At 33.0% G+C, this 21018-nt stretch overlaps 1 protein-coding gene across 6 annotated transcripts in view; it reads left to right on the top strand.

The window, feature by feature from the left end:
• Positions 1–21018, top strand: part of LOC123524188 (muscarinic acetylcholine receptor M1-like) — a 126669-nt gene that overhangs the window by 54503 nt on the left and 51148 nt on the right. The window contains exon 1 of one of the 6 annotated variants that reach the window (XM_053541340.1): positions 14990–15163. The exons of the other annotated variants lie outside the window; for them this stretch is intronic. The gene's annotated coding sequence lies outside the window, so the exon portion shown is untranslated. Of the gene's footprint in view, positions 1–14989; positions 15164–21018 lie in introns of those variants that run through there. 6 annotated transcript variants of the gene reach the window in all.

Below are 21018 nucleotides of genomic sequence, written 5' to 3'. Positions count from 1 at the left end.
ATGAACGTATTAGCTGCGTGCTTGTTGATACTGATATTGAATTTAAATGACTTCCTGTATATGTGTATTTAGGTTAAAGAGATTGCATCCGTTTCTTCTTATTTTTTTCTACAAGAAACGGTAGATTAGATTCTCAGTTAAAAAAACAACATTTATCTGCGTCAAACAATATGGAAAACTTAATTATTCTAAAGGTCAATAGTGATAATGTCTTTTTTAATTTGTGAAGTCGACTAAAGTCCACACTTGCAATGAAAGGAAAAAAATCGTTTCTATGACAGGTGTCATTTTTTGCTCACTAGCATCAAGTCTGGTACATATGAACATATTTATAAAAGACAGACATGAATAATAGCAGAAGTTCAAACAGATGGAGGTCGTTATTTTCTTTTATATTATTTTCCCTGTCGTAAATTGGCTGTGTTCTTATAGCCGTTATGTAAGTTAAGTACTGAGAGGGGCAATGGCGCCAGTGCAGTTAAACAAACCTTCGTATGTCCTATCTGCTACATTTTTCAATTGGTAAATATGCCGCTTTTATGAACTTATACTGTCTACACATGAACAGTTTCAGTTTCATTTGATGTCTGTTTGGAAAATAGTTTTATTAACTAATTCAAGTCCATCACATAAATGAAAACTCTGAATCTGTTAAATATATATTTTTAGACTTGAAAGTCTAGCAAAATGCTTTTAAACGACCATACACAGCTTATTTTTGTAAAGTAATATATCAATTAAAAAAGAAGTATGGTATATGCCATATCGTAATTTATCTGTTATATAGATCATACCTACATACTTGTCAATGGCTGTTTCAATTATAAATCTTCTTTTCATGTCGGTATTTGTAATCTAATTGACAACAGTCTTTTGCTTTATGGTGTTTCATGCATATTGTATCTTAAATGGACTAGGGATGTTGAAAAATATAAATAGTTTCTTTTTGTCTGTTGTCACGTGATAAGTCAAATAATAATATGAAGATCATGTGTAGTTTTTTCTTCATATTTAATTTCAGTGTTGTTATATTTCCTGATCTTTTCGTATCATAGGGTTCATTCCAATGTGTTATGACAATTCCGCTTAAGGCTGTGCAAAATTTTTATGTTAGAGTGGGGGATGTTTCATATGTCTTTACCTCTCATGAACACACACAATTAAACCGACTCTGCTTTTATTTTATCTTCTGATAGATTTTACTAATAATACATGGTAACGCTGACGTCAGATCGACCGAATGGCGGTCGAAACGTAGTGTTACTATATTTGAGTTTTTGACATATTTCTATCGATTACTTCAAACACACACGCCAAAACGAATGTACGAACCAAGTGAAAGTGTTACACCTTTCTCGTTTATTAATGTGTCTATTTGGCAAATAGAAGGAATATAGACGAAAATTGTAGTGTACAAAATCATCATTTTGAATACTTTTCCTTTGTGGGTTAAATACGTTGTGATCTGTTTTTATTTTTATAGTTTTGAAATTCTGACGTTTAGCTGGATCAAAGCCCTTTAGAAATGTTAAACATAAAATGTTGGATATTGTTAGCAGTGTAAGCATACATTGTAGATCCATTCAATTCGGAGCCGATCACCGTAGCATCACGTATCCATGTGTGTGCATAATATTTGTTGGACAAAAATAACTTAAAGTTAGATCAATGAAATATTAAAGATATTTATTATTGATTGATATGATTGGTGGTGTTTCTAGAATCATTTGCTGAATATAATTAACAAGTGAATTGAATATCGATAGAATAGAGGCAGTAGAAGCTATCAATTATACAAGGTTTGCTTTTAATGTCACATAAACACCGCGTACAATTTTTTCTAAAATGAATTAGTAATGTTTTGTCTGCTTTCAAGAAATTAAATCAAAAATTCAAAACGCAACATTGTCTGAAAGAAAACCTCACAAATTTGTTTACCTGTTTTATCAATGGGAAATGTTCTGTCATTGATTAATTGCAACGAATTATCATATCATTCGACAGGTTGTAATGAAAATGATTATCTTGTATATAATGTAATGACAATCTTTTTATTACGTACGCATCTACACATACAATTATCACATAAATGATACAAATTTGTTATGAAGTTTTTAATAGGAACAAAATTAAACCACGGAGTAAACAGAGAAGGTAAGTGACGTTGAAATAAAATGTGCTTAAATAAGTTAGTCGTGTATATATATATATATATATATATATATATATATATATATATATATATATATATATATATATATTTCTTTATAGAGTCCATTCATATCTATGTAATAGAATTCCGCTTAAGCCGGCGATAGGGGCGTGAAGGGTGTTGCATTATGCATTCCGCTTAAGCCGGTGCTAGTGGCGTGAAGGGTGTTGCATTATCCATTACTTCTCATGAATAAACTCAATGAAACCGATTATGTTATTTTGCTCGTTTGCATTCTATGCTTCCAAAGGTTCTTCATATAGATTTTAATTCACATTGAAGCAAATTGCTGAATCAACGTATTTTAAACGTAGGAATAGTCAGTAAATCCTCTATGGTACGACAGTGATTCATCTCATTCTGTCATTGGTTTTAGTATGCAAAAATTATCAGTCAGACTAAGACGACTTTCACGTCGCCCCTTCAAAATATTCTCCCACAGAAACAGACTTTAGGAGCCTTTCTGTCCTGAACGCTGCAAAAGTTTTCCCATTGGTGATCTACTGAAAGACCGAAACACTGCAGACCGAAGGGATGGTTTTATCCTGTTTGCAATGATTTTATTAAACGGAGCCGCTATAATTGTAGAAAACGAAACTTTCGTGGCACTTGGTGTCCTTTTTGCAATGACCGACCTTGCATGACACAGCTATACGTTACGTCTTTGGGACGTAAATATTATAATTGTGATCGCCCTGTGTCCGCCGTCTGTCGTCGTCAACAATTTGCCAAATTTTAATGAAGCTTGGTCAGAGTGGTACCCTTAATAAAATCTTGGACGAGTTTGATATTGGGTCATCTGGGGTCAGAAACTAGGCCACCAGGTCAATTCAAAGGAAAACGTTGTTAACACTCTAGAGGGCACATTTTTGACTCTATCTTCGTGAAACTTGGTCAGAATGTTTACCTTGATGACCTCTAACTCAGGTCTGGTATTGTTGGATCAAAAACTAGGTCACTTTGTAAAATCAAAGGAAAAGCTTGTTTATACTCTATAGGCCGCTTTTATTGCTCCAATCTTCACGAAACTTTGTCAGAATGTTTCTTTTTATGAAATCATGGCGAGCGAGTTTTAATCTAGATCGTGTGGGATCAAACACTAGGTCACTAGATCAAATGAAAGAAAATGCGTATATACACTCAGGACACATTTTTTGTCCAATCTTAATGAAAATTGATCAGAATATTTGTCTCCATGAAATTTCGGACAGGTTGAAAATTAGCTCCTGCTGGGTAAACAATTAGGTTACTAAGCCAAATCGAAGAAAAAACACTAAAGGCCACATTTTTGTTCCAATTTTCATGAAACTTGGTCAGAATGTTTATCTTCTTGAAAACTCAGACGAGTTTGAAACTGAGTCATGTGGTTTCAAAAACTGGGTCACTAGGTCAAACATGTTTGTTATGTTGTAGGGCCATCATGGCCCACTTGTTGTTACTTATTGGCGCAGTACATGTATACACTTTTAGACTTTTGGTCTTGTGTCAATAACATTTAGCACACACCTTTAATTTCAAACAGTCAATCAGAATATGATGGCCGGTCCCTTGTGAGGACTATTTGGGACATAGGATCTCGACTGTTTTTTGTCATACCCCTATCGGCAGCAGTGTTTTCAACAGGCCTGCCTTGACGATTACAGTCTGAAAGACTAATTTTGGAATGGTTTAACGATTCACCTGGCGTAAGATATGCGAATATTTCAGTTTTGTCGTGTCAGAAGCACTAAATGATTTTTATGTGTTTTCTGTATGGATAATGCATGTTGTTTTTCATGTTATATCATCTACAGAATCTCGAGGAATTGGTTGATGCCCGAGCCCGATAGGGCGTGGGTGAGAATAAAAGGTTTGGCAAAGTTTGAATGTTCTTTATCGATGCACATTTTATTGTAGAGCATTGGTCTACGGATCGCAGGTCGTGAATTCGATCCTCAGGCCGGGCGTATGTTCTCCGTGACTATTTGAAAAACAACATTGTGTGGAAGTTGGCAGTTACTTGCGGAGAGCAGGTTTATACTTGTACAGAATCCAGGAACACTGGTTAGGTTAACTGCCCGCCGTTACATGACTGAAAAACAGTTGAAAAACGGTGTAAAACCCAAAAACAAACAAATAATCCTTTGTTAATTTGCTTGGCTGTGAAGGATATTGTTATCAGTTTGGTCTACATAACCAACATCAGTCTTAAAGTACTGTGTGATAGCTGTCCTCAGTCGCCACGTAAGAAGTGTTGCTATTTTCTCTGGCACTTACGGTATTTCTGTTGTTAGTCCGTGGTAGGGATTATGACATTTAGATTATTTTTATAATAATTTACACGAGAATCTTTTTTTTTTTTTTTTTTTTTTTTTTTTGGGGGGGGGGGGGGGGGGGGGGGGTGGTGACGGGGTTACCTTTCGAGACCGGTCTTTTTGTTACCAATTGCGTGTATTACTGGTTGTCATGGCAGGGACAACTTCCCTTTACATTGCCCTGTAATATTGGGACAAGGTTGGAAATAAAAGTGAAATTTTGTGGCATAGTTTTTTGGTTTAATCGCCCATGTCGTATTTTTCCATTGATGATTTCAGTACAGTGCCCCACTGTTTGCCTTTCTTAATATGATTTTTGGTCATTTTTTTACCTTGTCTTCAATAACATACACGTCCATTCCTACATTGATGTAGTTCACCAGCCCTTTCAACGTAAATGGTAATCATTAAGATTGATTTCAATTTATCATATGTTTGAATTTATGATATTTTGACGTTCATCAAAAGCAAATACCCAAAGCAGATTAAGTGGCATACTTATATGCGTTCAACATGCATTTTAGACCCAATCAATCTCGAGCCAAACACCGCATTATTTCATAGATACTACACGTGTTTGTTTCAATGATTATTCTCTTGAGCAGGGTTTTATCTGTAGCGTGACATGTTTTAGGGGAAAAAAACAGACTGATCAGAAATAGATTGAAGATATTTATTATTGATACGGTGCTACAAAGGTTCAATGAACTTTTAATCAGATATAAAAAGAATGGAGAATTGAAATACAGCATTATAAATATATATTATTAAATTCAATACACGGAAAGCCTCGAATTCAATTTTGCAAAATATTGTAATAAAGTTCTTTAACGTAAAAGAAATTAAATTAAAAATCAAAATCGAAACGTCTTGTAATCAATCTGAATTCATCTAAACAAAAGACTCATTCTTATCGTCTTCTTTTCCGCAGGATAATCTTATATCATTATTATTTTGTAAAGATTTATTGTGATAATAAATATATTGTAATGAAAATAATCATTTTATATATGTAAGGAAAACATAATTAGAATTGTACGACTTCAGGTTCTATATATCTGTGGTAATTCTGAATATTTCAAGATTAGAGAATTTCCGTGTTTAGAATTTAGGGGAAAATGCTTCGTTTCGTAGTAGAGATAAGACTACGTGCACTGTTTATGTCCATTTTAAACAAAAGTTTGATAATTTAGGGAAAAAGAAAGATTAAAGTTTAAAAAAGTAATATCAGCACACGTACGCATGCAATATTTATTTAAAACGCACTAGTTGGGAAATATGTTAAATGAATAGAAAATTTGTTTACTCTTTCTGTAATAAGCAGTGATCAGTAAGAGGAGTTAAAATGCGTAAATCATTAAAAGATATTTTTTGATCTGTTTTGAAATGATAACATTTAAAGCTTTATCATGAACCAGTTCCCTAGAATAATAAATGTTTTTCCGCAGCCGTTTTAGGCACATTCCCTTTCGAGCAGATCAATGAAATATTTTACAGATCCGTATCTATTTCAATAGGTTTGCCCTAAAATGAACACATTAGTCCTTCATAAAATATCTAATTTATCTAAGATCAATGAACGAGTAAAGCTATTCATTATTGACACAATACCTTTAAAAATCAGACAATTTCAGCTGACAATTGATTAAGTTTAAAATGTACACATAGGACACATTAGTTAAAAGAGAATGCATGGTGTTCAACTGAATATGTTACATATTGAATTAGTTTGTTTTCTTCAATCAAGCTGGAAGGATTTGATAAACGATATTGAAAAGTTGCCTTTTAATGACATCTTTGTTGCATATGATAGATGTTCTCCTTTTGATTATTTTCTGCACTATTATAGAGGCACAAGTTCTTTTACCGGGGTTTCATTAAAACTATCCAAGATTTCATAAAAGAAATTTTCGACTATTTATACATTTTGGATCATGTCAGCCGATTCTCGTCCACTTTTTTCACTGATCTGTGACTTACCATATACGTTGTTTTTGAATAACACTTTGTTATGAATGTCTTTCCACTTTCAGTGCCCTGTATTGTTTGGCCATGTTTTCGCCAGTACGCTCATTTTGATACTTCTGTTTGACCTTCTTGATCGTTGCTTCTTTCATGCATGCTATCCATACAGGAAAGTATTTCAGGCATCAATTTTGTATAGGTAAGTTGGGTATTGGCCTTAATTCGAGATAGCATATGAAAATAGTATAATTTTATCTGAGAATCAGAATAAATAAATTACGACGATAGATGAGTTGTTGCAATGGTTTTATGGTAATCATTTTGCTCATAATTAGTCGTTCTGCTGGTCGGCCCGATCAATAAATAGGGAATGGGTGGTCTCAGTAGTCAAATATGATTGGATGTGTTCATAGCTGGCCCTATTTTATTTGACCCAGTAGGCCAAACGCCAAGGGTACAGTGACCTCAAGACTGAAAACGGCTTCCGCTGTATAACTGTCGAAGGATTTGGACGTCTGCTTCCGAACTTTATAAAATGAGTAGATGGTCTCTCTTGTTTTGGTGGTCAGTAGGTCAAAGGTCACATTGACCTTGTGACTGAAAACGGTATCCACCCAATAACTAAAAATGCTTTGGAATACAGTCCCCGAACTTCAAAAAATGATAGCTTGTGGTCAGTAGATGACCCTGTTGTTTTGGCTCACTTGTTAGAGCTTGTCTAAGATCATTCTGATAGAAGAATAAACAACACCACTGATGAATATTATTCTAATTGTATAATCGCTAAAACACTAAAAAAGACTTGAGTTTAACTTTTAACATTTTTTTAAACAGTTAATGGTTTTCATTATTTTTCTTTAATTTTAGCATTTCATATGTTGTAATTGGTTGCATGTTATATTAGTGATAAAGAATATTTCTGTGCAAAAGGGCATGAAAATCATTAGGATCAGGCAGCCAACGTAGGGATAGGTATTACATTGCATTGTGAAACTTTCAAAATGAAAAGTTATCCAAAACGAAAGTTGAACTTTTAAAGCATGAAAGCATTGGAGCTTTAACATGTCTACTACATGAATATTCTAATAAAGGCACAGATTCCCGTTATTGTGAAAACACTGATGGGCAAGAGATGCATTTTAATTTGGTATCAGAACAAAGTAGCAATTAAAACGAACAAGTCAATATTTCTTTAGTTAATCAAGGAAACACACACTATTACTTCAAAACATGTAAAGAAATGACATTCAGGAAATTCATTCCTATATCTGACCACGTCGTGAAACTAAACAAAGTCTGATTTTACTTGTTGTGGCTTTGTTACAACGCAAATTGCTCATATGTCAATGATTGTTCGCCGTAAATTCATACGTACAGTAGACAGATCTAATAGATAAAAAAGACAATGTGTCAAGAACTTAACTGTCGTGAGAGTGACAGTTTCATTAAGAAGAAACTATGTTTAAAACTTGTTATATCAACATACGTTTTACTGTATTCATGAAACAGCGATAAATATCATTGTTTATCGATGAGTGCTGCTTGTATCTTAAGATGATTGAGACATGTATATGAGTATCTCTCAGCACCTCTTACCTGTCAAAAAAAGAAGATTTCTTCCTTGTTAAAGCGCGTTGCTATTCATTTATTGGTACCCAGATTTGACAAATTTACAATTATTTGATATTGATATAGTTTGCATGACAATTTACTGTTTCAGTTAAATGGGAATGATATTCTTTCAACATAATTTTTCAGAAAATCCTTTTAAAGCTTTAAAGCATAGAATGCAACCAATAAAAAATTAGCAGGTATGGTTTGACTGAATCTGTTCATGACAGATAATGAACTATGCAACATCTGTAACGACACTTAGATCCGGCATAAGCGGAATTCTATTCTCGAAGTAAAATCAGATAGACGTAAAAGGACAGGAACGTATATAGTAATCTTTTATTCATATGGTTTTTCTCTAGATTCTTAACGCGGGTATGTAGATGTAGATAGGAGAGAGAGAGAGAGAGAGAGAGAGAGAGAATAGGAACCTATAAATTATACAACAGAACATTTTAATATGATCTTAAAGTCACGGAAACCTCGCGTGAAACTGTTCCAGAATAAGTTAATAATATTCTTCTGCTTCAAAGAAATTAAGTTAGAAATGAAAATTGCAACATCGTGTAATCAATCTGAATTCGCCTTAAAGGAAACTTGACTTATTTTAACACCCTGCTATACCACTGGGAAATCTTACATGATTGGTAAATTACAAAGAAATGTTGTAATTTTTAGACAGGTTGAAATGAAATAATAAGTTATTAATATATAATTTACATAATGACGCACATTAAATCGGCCGAATTTCTATGATAAAACTTGTTTGTGATAACTGTTGAAATTAGTAAAGAACACAACCGAACATAATTACATTAGTTAGAATGGCTATAATTGCAGAAAGAACTAGGTTGATAAGGACATAGAAGAATCAGTGCTCCAAGAACGAACGCAACATTTTCAAAGCGTTACTCTTTAGCATCAAATTTATGAATGTGTATATACAGTAAAATTATACATAGAATACAACTACAATTATCATATGTTAGTCGGTCATGTCCACAGACTTCCCCTCTAAGTAAGACTAACAAGCATTTTGTAACCAAACAATATGGTACATGCGCTTTGAGTTTTGAATTAACTTAGAAAATATAATTGGTACTGTTCCAGGAAACAGTTCGGTGCATATTTTATATAGTTCAGGTTTTAAATGAGAATTTTGATCTCATAAAGTGAGACAAAATGTGTCCGAAATGTGACTATACTGGTATTAAACGTTATCTCTTTCGATCAGTTATGGACAAGTTAAATTATTTATATATTTTACGTAACCTGATATGATACCTTAATTGCTTTTCATGGAATTGCACTTTCATGTACGCCGAGGAACAAAATGGCTTTCGAAAGTCGCGTTCATGTGAGGACCATATTTTTGCTTTAAATAGCATTACACAATGGTTAGGTAAAACGAAAGTCCTCGCGTTGGTATGCGCAATTTACTTAAATATTTCGGCGAATGGAGAGATGGTTTAGATATTCAGTAAGACTAGTCATTTAAGTAAATTGTGCATACGATGGAAAATACAAGGGAAAAATATGCCTCACCTGAGTATCGTGATCGGAATTCGCCATTTTTTTCTTCAGCATTGGCGGTCAAATACGCTCGGTCTGACGTAACAACACGAGGACTGTCGTTTTGCCTAGCCAGTCTGATTATAAAAAACAAGAAAAATGTTTTAGCAGCTTTCCTGGACGTAAAAAAGGCTTTTGATTTTGTGGACAGAAACTTACTTTTATATAAACTGCTCAAGAACAATGTGGATGGTAAATTCTACAAGTCGATTAAAAGTATGTATACCGATACTGTATCGTGTATCTAGATAAATGGGTCGTTGACAAACTGGTTCAAGTGTTTCTCGGGGGTCAGACAAAGTGATAGTTTATCTCCCACATTTTTTTTCAATTTTCGCCAATGATTTAGCCACTGAAATTAACGGACTAGACGTTGGAGTTCAACTTGTTAAATTAAATAAATATTAAGTGCTCCTTATTGTTATATGCGTACGATATTTTGTTTCTAGCCGAAAATGAGCATGACCTTCAGCTGATGTTAAACACAATACATGAATGGTGTAAGCGACGGAGGCTGTTGATCAATATATCAAAGTCAAAAGTAGTGCATTTCAGACTATCAAGACAGCCACGGACACAATACATATTTAAGATAGGCGAGAATATTATCGAGACGGTTGACCAATATAAATACTTAGGGATTATTTTTCATGAGAAATTAGACTTTTCAATCACTAAAGCTCTTTCTTCAGGCGCTGGACGAGCATTTGGTGGTATTTGTGCAAAAGTTAACTGTATTAAAGAGTTCGGTTTCTCTGCTTTTGAAAAGCTTTATAATGCTTGTGTTATCCCAGTCCTAGACTATATGTGTCGGGATTTAAGCCTATGACTATGTACAAAATAGTGCCATTTGTTTCTTTTTGGGTGTGCACAGATTCACACTAACTTTGGCAGTTAATGGTGACATTGTTTGGCTTCCAGCTACACAAAGGAGATGGCTGAATATGGTTAGATTATGGAATATACTTCTTTCGTTTGAAAACACACGGCTTACGAAGAACATTTTTGAATATTACTACGAACATTTAAATTTAAATTGTAACTGGTATTCAGAAATTTGTCTAGTTTTTGTGTATATAGATTTACCTGATGTTTTTGTTAATAAATCACAAGTAGATATTGCCGAGGTAAAACAGAGACTATTTCGTTATTATGCAGATACTTGGCCAGACAAATTGAACTACTAGTATTCGCCAAAACGTAGAACTTATAAACTCTTCAAAAGTAGATATGAAACAGAAATGTATGTGAAGCTTAATTTATCAAGAAGTGAACGCTCGATTGTGGCACAATTCCGCTGTGGTGTGTTCCCTTTCTTCACTGGTAAAGTACTAGAAACCAGGTTGTGCAGACAGTGTGTACGAATGAGGTAGAGCATGAAATAAGACAGAGACTTTGTGATGACACTGTGTCACATTTAAACTTACATTCAGAAGAAGAACTTGTGAAAACTCTATTGTTGGACTTTCCGAGGAGAACAGCTAAATATCTGTTATGTGCGTTTGCTAGGCGAAGGTCATTAACCCATCGTTAATTCAAATCAGCTTTGAAATATTTTGTAGCTACATTATATTTGTTTTCGGTAATCATTTAAAATGTCCATACATTGCTTTTCAGATCAGCAATTTCTAATGTTTTGTAAATTTATAAGCCCATCGGGCCGGTTGTACTATATTTCATTTGTATGATACTGTTGTATTTGCTATGATGTACAAATGTCACTGTAAACAACGATTTATCTATCTACATAATATTTTTCACAAAGAAATACGAATTTCCTTTCGAATGGAACCGATCGTTTAACAAACTGAGATTAATGCCATTCAAAGGATTGTGTTGTAATAGGGAAAGAATAAGCGATAAACTGCTTCAAAGTACGATCCGAAAGAGTATCAAGTGTCAAACATTCTATTGTTTTTACTTGAAAAGAAGATTATATATATATATATATATATATATATATATATATATATATATATATATATATATATATATATATATATATATATATATATATATATATATATATATTCTGTCTGGTTAAGTTTAATTAAGATGATAATTATTGTTAACGCATTTGAGAAACAACTTGGCACTGTACATACTTAAACCATAACATAATGCAATAACTTTGTCATGACCTAATGGGACGAGATCTAAACAATGGTTATAGTTTTTCTCTCTGACATTTTTGTAATACGGTTACATAATTTATCGCTGGTAGAAAGTATGTTGAAGAAATTCTTATATGTGTTCTCTTAAGGCAGGCTAAAATGTAATGATTCTCTTAAAACCTAAAAACAAATCCTGGTGTTGTATTTTTATCAATAAGAATTATTTATACTCTATGTGTCATTTACATGCTGCTGTACATAAATATTGATTGATTGCTACTAACTGATCGATATAAAGAATTCAATTAGTTTTCAGTGAATTTTACAATCATTCAATATCAAACTTAGCAGTAGTTACCAAACAACGATCGACAGTATTCAAATGAGGATGCTGATGATGCGAAAAAGTTGTAAAAGCGAACAAATTAAAATTTAAAGTCCATAGTTGCAAAGCATAAAACATTTTAAGACTAAAGAATTCCTTCAAAATTCATTTCAAAAAGTCTACTGGAGCCTTTTCCTATCTGAACGAATAACGTATTGATATCATATTCACTTTTGTAATAAGTAGGTAAAAGTAACTTATGGTAGCTGATTTAGAACATTCCTATGTGTCTAGCTGGCGTTCGAGCGATTTATGTAATATATTTATTTGTGTTGACATTGCGTTCGCACGATTTAAATAGTATCGACATGGCGTTCGTGCCAAGAAATTTTGGAAGTTTCGGTTAGTCGACTTGTAACTACATAAAACCATTGTACTCAGTAGTAAAAAATATATTTCGCGTTGGCACACGCACGATCAACAAACGTCACACGCCAGATAGAAATGAATTATTTCGTTGTCTCGCATTAGCGGGTGCGTCAGGACGTCAAAACAAAGTGTGCTACATAAGCTGCACGCAAACCAATATTTTGATTTCGTTATTGTGCTTGCACCATTACAAAATCTTTGTTAGCGTCGCACGCACCAGTGCGAGAAACGAAAATTTCTATTTTGTCTTGACTTGTACGCCAACGTGAAACACAATTTTGCTTGGTAGAGCTACCGAAGAAATATTTCGTTCTGCCGAATTCAATTTTTGCATTAGTGCTCACGCCAAGACGAAGCAACGCAAAAGTCAAAATTTCGACGTGACGACACCACGTAATGAAATGCATAAGTTGCGCATACGCCAATTTGACCGAATGAGATTCTATTGATAATTTACCATAGTAACTATCTGTGTCAAAACACCTTTTCATTTTTAAACGGCGGTTAAAAAGACTGTTTATTTGAATGAAAATTCAACTGTGTGGTTTCAGTCATTATTAAAATGTTTATAGCCTTTTACTTTCTCGCACAAAAATCTATTGAAAGCTAACCTTGAGAGCTTTAACCCCAGTCTGTGTAAAGAAGATCAGTTGGCTGATGAAGTCCATAGTAGATGGATAAAAGCTCCCAAGGTTAGCTCATTTTTAAAGACTGTTTATTATTAACTTGGATTTCGTTCTTTCGAATGTGTTTGATACAAATAATTGTAAATAAACATCTAGAAACCCGTTTAAAACACAACCGACTTACAATCCTAAATACATTGTCTTAGAAATAAATATCTCTCTCTACTTTTACTTCCCCCGAGGTGAAGGTAGAATAAAATAAGTGTTCCGTTTCCCTTCGTTTTTCATCTGTAAACATATGCATGGATATCATATTTGCTCCCACTTCCTCAATGATTTGCAAATATACCACTTCCTTCTTTTTCATATAGTTGTTTATGCTGCCATACAGAGTCCAGTGTTATTTAACACATGAACTTATCCCGAAATGGAATGTCTCATTAAGATTGTGATCGGAGCATTCTACGTTTACATTAGATAGATAGTGACTACCCTATATTGTGCTACTGGGTTCATATGATGTCTAAATTTCTGGTTTAATTTCACTTGGCTGCAATTCATATATATCTTTTTTTTTCTTTATTTCCCTTTGCTCAATACATCCTTCATTCAGTTTGCAGAGAGCAGATTTAGTGTTATGGCCATTATTGTGCTGATAGCCATATGTTAAGTACAAATGTACTAAAAAAGGCCAAGAGCGCAACTTTATCTGACTCAATCGCTATACATATAATACCCAAAATATTAGAAGACATCTTTTATCGTGCCATCTACTTCTTTTTTCAAACTAGTTTGATGACTGGTTGGAAAACTTAAATATTTTCTTTGCTTCTATGACTCTACGGTAATGTTAGTAGGATTAACATTACGGTAATGTTAGTAGGATTAACATTGAATAGATAAAAAGTTAATGTTGCGCGTTTGACAGTCTGGTGAAAATTCTTTCGTTGTGTTCATGGAGAAAAAAAACGAAAACATGCATAATGCACCTACATCGATTATTTCATTATACATTAAATAACGCATGAAAGACTTAAATAGGTAATTAAGGGCATAATCCCAATATATGTCTTCAGCACGTGTCATGATTGTTATCATAATCTGCATTCAACATGCATTTTAGATAAATTCAATTTTGAGCCAATCACCATATCTTTGCATGTACCATACACTATACATACTTGTATTAGTGACTGTTCCCTGTGGACACGTTTTCATCACTAGCGTGACCTGCTTCTAGCTAAAAATGTAATAGTGAATAAGGTCAACGGAAGAATAAAGTTATTCAATAATACCCCAGTACCACAAAATATATCACAAATCATTAAAACGGTATAAAGGACAATAGAAAGAAATATCGACTGTACGAGTATATAACTTTATGATGAATAAAAGCGAAGACATTAATAACCCGAGATGAAAGTAGTAATAACTGCATTTTGCCTAAATATGGAAAAGAAAGTAGTTTGTTTTGTCATATATTCCTTAAACACATAAGTCAGCTTAAAATGTATTAAATGAAGACTATTCAAAGTCAGTTAAACAAAAAATATTGAGTGCAATTTTCTTCTTTAATTGATAATTGGAATCCGCATGCAGATGCCATTAAGCAGTAAGTATCAAAACATTGCAGTATGCCATATCTCCTTTATTATGAGGAGAATGGTGTGCAATAACAACAAGTAATATACAGCAGTATTTGACTAGGAAAAATATACCGCAACCTTAGTTACAATGCAGGTTATTCCACATAGCATTTTCCCCTGTAACATTTATTGGTTGTTCAGTAGCAATGGAGAGGAGAGCTCAATTCTCTCTCATACTTCCAATGATTGGGCTGTAAGTGCTGGACACTGATTAATATACTCTCAGAAACGGACTAGGTCGAATATTAGTAACAGGGTTAAGAAGCAAATGAAACTGACTTCTAGGGAGAGTGATTAATGAATTCAGTAAGCATATTACGGAATAAAGTCTTTGTCACTGGATATTTAACAGAAATAACAGACAAGGTTTGTCGAGTATTTATTTCTATAAGATTGTTCTATTTGAGCTTGAAAGTAGTCTGTAATATTCATATACTCGCCATTTTTCGTCCGTAAGTCGTCAGTGGCTTTAAGTCATTCACTAATTTTGTAAGTGTTAGTATTACTATTACTGATCTGTGAAATCGTTAGAACACGAGCCTTGTCTGAAATAAACAAAAAGATGAAAAATCATTGAAGCAGTGACCGTGCTATCATAAAGATATGTTCGTTCATTGTGTAAAAATTCCTGCCAACTCCTCTCATTTTTATTTGAAGGTAACAGTTTTTCACAATGATTTGTACTATATGGACATTATAAAAGAAAACTAATTCGTGCAATGTATTTGTTATAAAAGAGAGCATAACAAAAAATTTGCTCCAAATAGCAATGGATATTTACTATCCTGAATTGTGTTACGTGACAGTTTGTACAGAAACAAAAATATACTTTATAAATTTTATGTCATTTGAATAAACTTAATTGAAGTACATATTTCAATCTGTTTAAATCCATACCTTATGACCTTTAAATACGAATACATGTCAGATTACAATCTGATAAGTTTTCGTATTGAGACCATAATGCAATAAGCTTGTCACGACTTAAAACGAAGAGATCAATATGTATTTCGTATTATAAGGTAGTTATGCATGTCAACAATTGAAGGTTATGGCCAAATACTGGCGTTCCCTAACAACTGTTTCCCAAAATGAAATTGAGATGCAACTCTTTCTCTTAACGAATTTAGACGGCTATTTTTATTTGGTAAAATTGTTTTAAGATTTAAAAATTATTATCATTAATATACCATAACAATCTTCACAGACAATAACTATGTTCGGGTCATTTAGAAAAAAGTTATCCTTTGCCATCTTTAATACCCCAATTTGAAGGTTCAAATATGTCAAATATTTTGACTGTCTTCAAATTATGGAAAACTTTAAAGGCAAAGAAAATCTCCTATATAAGTGACCCCCCCCCCCCCCCAAATACCAGACTTTTTAATCCCCAATATACAAGATCCTGTCTGGTCCAGTCTGATAAGGGTCCATAAAACCCCTGTAGACTTGACATGTAGCTTAATTATTGTCAGAGAATCATAAATTTTATTGCCTACAGGTAAACTGGTTATTTCCTGTGTTTTGCATTTTATTAATTGAAATGCTGTTGTTTTTTTAAAGACTTTTTTCAGCATGTACACAAAATTATTTTAATTGATAAGATACTAATTTTGATTGCTCAGTCATGTTGAGTAATGTCCTGGCCAATTAAATTATAACTCTTATAGCAAAGCATTTCTCACTATAAAATAATTATTCAAAACTTAATAAGAGAAATTACAAGTTTGTTTATTCAATGATTATGATCTTTTTATCAAAAGTAACAAAATAAAAACGAAAAAAAAAAGATAATTGCTGGATTTTATTAGTAATTAAAGAAGCGTTCAGTTGCATTTTTAATAGATAAAGAAGGTATATAGACAGAAGGATGTTATACATTAAAAATGCTTAATTCCTCTTGTGTTGTCTAAATAATGTTAACTTTCTTTTATGTATAATAAAATCCAGCAATAAAGATATATCATTGTTCAAAATACACAATAATTTATTACTTCTAAAAGCTATGTGCCTGAATGCATTTTTTATATTTTTGATAATAAAAAACAGCAATAATAAGATGTAATTGTTAAAAAACTTACTTTATTAAAAATATGATAAACACTGTTGTATCTTATCACTTTGTTTATTTAGCCCTAATTCAATCAAGCTTTCTAAACTCGTTATAAAGGTGAGAACTGATTTGCTATAAAGGTGAGAAATATCACCTGCAATTTATTTACTGCACAGTAGCTATACAGTAGCTTATTATGATAAACAGAAGCAAGTCTACCAATGGTCCTGACTTGTGTATTGGCCCTTATCGCCAATATGCAGACCTTATCATCTCCATAGGCCACATACCAGGCATTCCAGAATCAGTGTCTTTAAGGATAAATAAAAAATATGACACTAACATGCGCAACTACCTTAAACGGCATACTTAAGTTTAAACATATATACAACAAATGATTTTTATTATGCGTTAAAGTAAAAAATGAATTGTGAATGTAACTGATATCAATAATTGAATACAATCATATGTTTGTGAAGTTTATTTAAATGACTTTGATGTCTCAGATACACAAATGCACACAAAAGTTTACATCTTGAATTTAGAGGAAAATCTTGTCGTTAAAAAGGTAAGTTAAAGGTTTATACATTGTCCTTTCATTGAGTCATAAGACGAAGCAAGATTTCATGTTCTGCTACTTGTTGTCTTGTAGTGACTTGTCCTTACAAGAAAAAATTACATAGGATAGAAAATATTAATGTTGATGTAATGCAACTAATTCGTTCCAATTTTTTATATCAAAGACAAACGTTTTACCCTTACGTAAACTGATATTTTAAATGATTTCATATATTGAGCTTTAGATTAATTCTTCATCTTGCATTTTCGACCCACGTCCGAGCCGTCCCGTTCATTTATTCTTCAGTTTTCAAAGCCTTTACAGTTGTTAGTTTAAATCGCTTCTGATCTGATTGGACCAGTTTCACATTTGATGCTTGCCATTGCTGTTCCGTTAGAATAAAGCTGTAACTCTTCTATATAACTTTAGTGTTTGCGCTGATTGTCTGATGATTTACAGGTCTATTTCCTCGAACCTTTTAATTGTTGCACCGTTTGTTCTGCTCTTACTTTTTGACTCTCAGGACAACGGTTCAAACAATCATTCATGTTCACAATTTCACAGCGCCTGAAGAGACATATTTATAAGCCTGTATTATTGACAGATATATTGGGCGTCTGCTCTTACTTGAGATAGCAGATGAATGCAGTAAACATTTCAGATTGTTTGCTATTCATTGGAATATTATAATAAATTTAAACGTGATGTGTTGCAATGTATTAAATTAGTTTACTAGAGACCACTAGATCTGCATATCATTCTGCTAGTTGTTTTAAAAAACAGCATTCCATGTTTTGAGTATTTTAAAATACAGTCGACTGAAAATGAATTACGTATACATTTTATGATTTGTATTCAGATTAATTAGACTTGTTGGTTTTCTTTTTATGTGTTTTAATTTCATTATGCCTGTTGATTATACTAATGTAATATAGTCATGAAAAGGGACAAATGAAATTATTTGGGTCTTTGTGTAATTCGAGGAAAGAGAGCATTGTAAGAGCGATCGTCAGCAGGATCATACATTTGTTATATTAATATCTGTATTACAATACAAATGTATATGTTTATATCAAATTATCTATCCGTTTATTTCTTTTAAAACATTCACCTGTCTATATTAAAATAATGCATGTTCTATTGTATTATAAACATTTAAGCTAAAAATATAAGGATTACATATTATTAGTTTTCATACAGTTTTCAGATGGCGGTAAACTATTTACCTAATGTAGACAAAGTTTTCTGTGATTTTGGAAACTTGTGATAAACTGGTGTCTGACTTACAGAATTGGAGAAACTATAGAAATTATGCATCGGTATGTATGTAGATATCAAACAAGCTTCAAACAAGTGAAGCGTTATGCTCTAAAAGCGAAACTTAAGAAGCTCATTTCTGTTCTTTACTTTATTATAAACAAGACATATTCTTTTATTTACTTGTTGGCCTATGTCATAAAGCGCGGTGCTAATAAGCTGATGATTGTGCGATGTTTAAGTTAGTGTAATTAATACCAGGTTCAACCTCAAGGCATAATTCTGAAATCATATGTGCGCGTAGTATAAAGTGTAAGACAGATATGTATTTTTTATTATAGTCTTATCTACATACAAGTACATTATATAAGTATTGAAAAAGGTGTTTTTTAAACTTCAATACTGTTGTGATCTTTTAAAATATAGATAAAAATATTTAAACAGATAAATAGCTGATGTTGATCTCAGAACATATCTGAACTGTCCATATATTCATGTATAGGGTGTTAATCGGGTGCTACACATATTAAAGCTATCCACCAAATGTAGAATGCTATCATATCAATTATATCATAAGCCTTGCCAGCTAGTTATCCTAGATCCTAGAGATTTATTGAGCTGCATGATGAAATACATACTGACCCTAGCTGACCGCAGCATTCTGCAGAAGTAGCAGAGATTCTCTGCCATGAAATACTCCAAGGGAAAGAAAATAAGACAACATTATTTTTTTTTAAATCATAACATTATTTCCGAATATATAATTTGCAAATGGATCTCTTGTTTCTTTAGTATTTAGATTGTGGCAAATAGGGAATAGCGTTAGTTAAGACATTGCCATGTCCCTAACTGAAAAGCCGTTTTAAATTTTCGTCAAACCCCGCCCCCCAAAAAAAAACAAAAAAAAAAAAAACAAGGATGAATATTCAACAGGGGAAAAAGCAGCCTTCCCAAATTGAAACTCACAGTTAGCGGACGTAAAAATGACCACACACATGCAAAGCAAACACACAAGATGACAGATCGAACAAATAAAAAATATAGGAACACAGCGTGTACTTATTTAGATCTACCGATTGAAATACAAGCTCACTGTATATTATGGTACCGCTCGAGCGATTTCAGACTTTTGACCCAAACGGTACGTCATACAGCGAGGCATCGTCTTGGAACGGGCAGGAGGTGTTTTGCTATAAGCGATCGTCATGCAATACGTAGATCAAATAGTTATATTTTCTATGGCAGACAGCCATCTTCAAGATAATTTTTTAACAACCATGTAACAATGCGGTATTTACCTTCATTTAGATCAGTGTTTTCAGACAATAATCGAACCTCTTACTTTGCTTTTTTCTGTAATATAAATCGTTGTGAGAGTGCAAGTGTTGCTTGGAACTGATCAAAGTATGCTTTAACCTAAAGAAGAACAGAGTAACATGATTTCTTCATGGCTGTAACTGTAACTAAATTATTACGATTTTGATTTTTTAATCCTAGCTCCCTTGAGCAATAGTAAATATGTTGGCTTTTTTTTCTCTTAATTATGTCCTTATTATACTCTTATCATACGCTGCTACGCGGACAGAAAACACTCTGGTATCTCTCTCCAGTAATATTTCCATTATCCCCAACAATGATCACACTGCTTGGCTTGTTTTTAGTTCAAAAAGAAAATATAGAATACTTTACTCCATTTCTCCTAATGTAATCATTCGCTGACTTCATTTAATTGCACTCCAATTATTTCACTTTTTTAGCCCTTTTGGTGCAGTAAATTTGCGTCCCTCTTCTATAACCCGACATGTTATGTTCCGCTCGACTACTGCTCCTTTTGCTCCCGTCATGCTTTATGGCTCTCATGACAAAAACAACTAAACCATAGTTATTCTTTATTTGTGTGTGTTTAGAGAGCTTTTTCATGCAAAACGTGAAAGGAAAATATTTACCGGCGAAATTTCGGTAGATGGTTTGGACGTCTTTATCTTGGTTTTATGACCCATACGACAAAAGAATTCTAACACTGTTTTATGTCAGTATTTTGTTTAGTACATTTTTTCATTTAGAACATCATTCTTGCAGGAACACATTTAAAGTCCAGATGATAACTGTTGTTACTTCTGTATATGTGTTATTTTTGCCTAGATGACTGATAAAATGTACAATTGACGACGACAAATGAGGAAATGATTAGGTCTTCAGTACCTCAGATATTGCATTAACTGTTTATAATGTCGTTTTCTTTCCTTTGAAGAGGTATTGCTCAATACATTATTTTTCTACATTCTAAATGTTCTTTGTTAGACCATTCATTATCTGTCATTTATTTTCAACCCTACACCAACAGATCATTCA

Source organism: Mercenaria mercenaria, chromosome 1, assembly GCF_021730395.1.
Source record: "Mercenaria mercenaria strain notata chromosome 1, MADL_Memer_1, whole genome shotgun sequence".
Taxonomy (NCBI): Eukaryota; Metazoa; Mollusca; class Bivalvia; order Venerida; family Veneridae; genus Mercenaria; species Mercenaria mercenaria.
Note: the sequence above shows the minus strand (reverse complement) of the source record. Positions and strands in the feature narration are given on the sequence as shown.